Source organism: Pinus tabuliformis, chromosome 7, assembly GCF_031772625.1.
Source record: "Pinus tabuliformis cultivar Carrire ecotype Pingquan chromosome 7, CPIR1, whole genome shotgun sequence".
NCBI classification, from domain to species: Eukaryota; Viridiplantae; Streptophyta; class Pinopsida; order Pinales; family Pinaceae; genus Pinus; species Pinus tabuliformis.
In genome coordinates, this window is record NC_142293.1 from 1,440,070,754 (window position 1) to 1,440,075,087 (window position 4,334).

General features: G+C 38.7%; 1 long non-coding RNA gene across 1 annotated transcript; it reads left to right on the forward strand.

Annotated features, from left to right (window-relative positions):
• The first annotated feature begins 3,117 nt into the window (after positions 1-3,117).
• On the forward strand, positions 3,118-4,000 carry LOC149253096 (uncharacterized). The gene is made up of 3 exons (XR_016266122.1): positions 3,118-3,407; positions 3,555-3,625; positions 3,859-4,000. It is a non-coding gene; the product is annotated as an uncharacterized LOC149253096 (long non-coding RNA).
• Positions 4,001-4,334: the final 334 nt, after the last annotated feature.

Here is a 4,334-nt window from a genome sequence, read left to right on the forward strand (position 1 = left end):
CAGAGATTATGGGCCTTTTGTAGCTCACATTTTTCATTGAAATTATGGTTTTCCTGTAGCTCACATTCTTCAGAGAAGTAGTCTTTTAGGAAGCTCATATATCACATAAATATACCTCTGACCTCTGAACTCTTTTTCTCTAGATAAGCCTGTACAGAGCTTGGAACAGAGCCTCTGCCAAGTCAGGAGCAGATTTGTTACCTAGTGTGAGTTCAGTTTTTTATTAGTACGAAGAATAGTCCTACCATAGTTCCTTGGAATAGGCTACTGGAACCTTGATTCAGTCTCCTTTTTTAGCAGATTACTTGTGACAGATGAATTGTGGGTTGGACAATTGATGTGATGACAGATTGTTGTTTTTTGGGGAGACACTTCATTGGGATGCTTTGCCATGCCTTGTTAGTTAATGTTTATAGTGATTGTGAAGGCCTTATTTAGGGTTTGGAAAGTTTTTGTTGAAGTCCTTGCTTGGTATAAAGTGGAAGGATTTGTTGTATCAGCCTTGGCAAAATTGAGAAGTTTGGAACATGCCAATCTGAAGCAATCCTGGAAAGCAATTTCAAGAACCAAAATTCTTATTGTTTTGTAAGTTTTTGATATGTGTTTGTACATTATAAACATTTTTTTTTTGAAATAATTTTTTTTTTATATTGCATTATCAAAACATCATATACATAAAAATCATTATAGAGGTTACATTGTATATATAAAAAAACAGTTGTTACATTTCTAGAGAATTGTTTTTCATGGCAAGTAGCACTTTTCTAAATTGTAAACTAAAAATATTCCAAAAAAATGGCCGTAGTGTTTTGATACAACTGTTTGGTTGTTTTGTGCTTGGGTTGGTTGTTTAGACAAAGGGGAGTGGAGAGATATGTGCTATTAAGTAGGAAGACAAAGGGGACCGAACAGATCAAACGCTAAAATACTTCCACATCGCACATAACAAAGATACCTCCTTCAGAATGCTTGTACCCAGATTCATGGCGGTTTTTTTCCAGAAGGAAACAGAAAAGGTATCTCCATCACAATCAACTGCATGGAAAACTGCCAGCAAGTTTAGGCAGGCTACAAAGTTTGGCATACCTCTACCTTACCAGTAATATGTTTGAAGTCCTTATACCCAAACAACTTGCAATGAATGGCCACAGTCTTATACAAGTTAATCTATTGGATATCCATTTCAATGGAAAAATACCATGGGAGTAGGGCAACTGGAGCGATATGTCAATGATTTCATTTGACCAAAATCAACTCATAAGACGCATACCCTCATGAAAATAAAACCCAAGTGAGTACCGTTGACGTTTCTAATGGAGAAAACCCTTGTGATCGGTCCCAGAAATACATACCTGAATATTTTCACCTGGGAGAAAATATTTGAGAATTGAAATGAGAGATTTCATGTCTTTACGTCGATATCTTTCAGTCATTTTGCACTTTCTTTTGTCAGACTGGACTGAACCTCTAAACTGGCCATCATTTGGACTACTAGAACTGTAGAATGTGGCCTTTAAAACAGGAATCGAAAGACCAAATGACCCACTATGGTTGCAGAGTTGCAGCCATCGAAAAAATTACATATGGAGGGGTGATGGGTATCCATGAGGCCACGCTGCCTGCGGGCTTGTTGCCAATGTCAGGAAGACAAGCTTGCTGTCAATGTTAGGGAAACATCTATTGCGCGCTGGAACTTTTCATCTTGCTGCTACGGCTCTTGATCTGATCGAAGCTTCAGAGAAGCCGCTGCAGGTAGAGATCCCAACAGACAATCAACTCATAGGACGCATACCCTCATGAAAATAAAACCCCCCTCATGAAAATAAAACCCAAGTGAGTACTGTTGAAGTTTCTAATGGAGAAAACCATTGTGATCGGTCAAAGAAATACATCCCTGAATATTTTCACCTGGGAGAAGATATTTGAGAATAGAAATGAGAGATTTCATGTCTTTACGCCGATGTCTTTTAGTCATTTTGTGCTTCCTTTTGTTAGACTGCACTGAACTTCTAAACTGGTCATCATTTGGACTACTAGAACTGTAGAATGTGGCCTTTAAAACAAGAATCGAAAGACCAGAGGACCCGCCGTGGTTGCAGAGTTGCAGCCATCGAAAAAATTACATATGGAGGGGTGATGGGTATCCATGAGGCCACGTTGCCTGCGGGCTTGCTACCAATGTCAATGTCAGGGAGACAGGCTTGCTGTCAATGTCAGGAAAACATCTATTGCGCGTTGGAACTTTTCATCTTGCTGCTACGCCTCTTGATCTGATCGAAGCTTCAGAGAAGCCGCTGCAGGTAGAGATCCCAACAGACAATCCTAGAATTTGATGATGGCCGGATGTGAAAACTCAGTGATGGCACCGGATAGAATTTCGATTCCAATGTCTGGTTATTGCAGATGATGGTTTGGGTGTAAAATTTTATAACGGATTAATAACTGTTTTAAATCTTATAACACAGAATATTTCTATTGTCTAACACAAAAATCAATGATGCATTAAGTTATACAGGTGGCAGATAGGAGAGTTGATTTCAGAGAGAACGCGTTACGGCATAATTATAATTGTTGGTATACCTTTTCTTTTAATTACTGTTACTTCAACACCACTCAAATTTTTAGTTAAACGTCACTGTCACAACTTGCTTTATCACGGTCCAGTTGATGTGAGAGCCGGGTGGCTATTTGCATTTTTGAAAATCGAGTCCAATGTCAAACACGTATCAACCAGTGCACGGCTAGATCTCCACGCAATATGTAACATAAAATTACCAACTACGCAGTCTGTAACATAAAATTACCAACCAGAGCAGGGCCAGGTCTGCCCGTAGTTTGTAACTGTAACATAAAATTACTAACCAGAGCAGGGCTACTCATTATGTCACATAAAATTGAGTATTATAATTTTATAATTTTACAGGGTAAAATATGACGTGGAGAACATAAAATCTCAGAAAAAGCATTAGATATCTTTATCAACCGGAATTTGAAATGGAATCCAAGGTTGCTTAAGAAAATTCATCCTAACGGTTACTTGTCTCAGGCTGCAAGATCGATATAAAATGTATTAAATAGGGTAGCAATTTTACATTACTTCGTCATTTTTACATTACTTCATCATTTCATTGCTCTTTGTTTTACATTACTTCTGTGGTGTGAGTTTTTGTCTAAATGTGTATCTCTCTGTGCTGTGCGTTTTGCCTAAATGTGTATCTCTCTGTGGCGTGCGTTTTGTCATAGATGCTGTTTTATGTGTTTTGTATATGTGACTCTGTGTGTTGAGCTGTTGTGTGATGCGGGAGAAAGATCGCTGAAAGAGACCAACATCCGTACATGCATTTGCGATTGCTACCCAAATTCGAAAAAAACATGAACCAAAGGAGCGACGACAGGGTCAACCAAAGGTACCGGGAAGCCTAGAAATTTGTTTTTGGTTTCAGCCTTTCCTCTAGGTTTTATTGATGTACTAATATGTGATTTGTCCTTTAATGGAAGGAAGTGGGTTTTTGATGGTCCAGGGATTTTTACTGATGGATTTGTGTGCACTTCAGGTCTGGTTGGGTGGTCGGCTAGCGATGAATGCAACGAAATGCACACGAACAAAAACGTGCAAGGATTGAAGGTTACTCCTCCAATTCCAAATTATCTTTTAACACAATTTCATTTCATTATAAAGCAACTTACTTCTATTTGTCATATTTCATTGTACTCGCTCTATTGCCATGCCTATTTGTCATATTTCATTGTACTCTTTCGTTCTGTTGCCATGGCCCGTGCCTATTTGTCACATTTCCTTGTTCAGTGCTTTTAAAAGGAATGATGGGCATCTGAAATCACTTTGAATGTATCTTACAGGGAATGGTACACAGAAGATATAGCCGTCGCTCTGCTGGAAAGGCATATAGGATACATCTTCCTGAATCTTTGCGTTGTACGATGCTTCGGTTATCTCTTTATTCTATTGCAGCGATGTTGCTGTGGTCGGTCTGCAGAGTCGGAATGACATGGTGAGTGAGTTAGTCACAGTAGCGTTCGTCTCAAGAAAGGTAGGATCGAGTATGCTCTTGTTTCTTATAGGTATATGTATTTATTTCATGTTAGAATTTTTATAGGTAGTGGTGAACCTTGACTTCGACCTTTTGTGCATAATTTTTGTGGATTGCTCTATCTTGCAAAGAAGAAATGGACTTAAATCTTTGCCTATTTAAGGGATATGATATGTTAGGTAGTTGGGATTCTTAGTAATAGTTATCTAAGGTCCTCTTTCCTCATGTGCTGAGTTGAGTTCTCGTCACACCTTTAGTGTAGACACCCTTGGGATGTAATGAGGA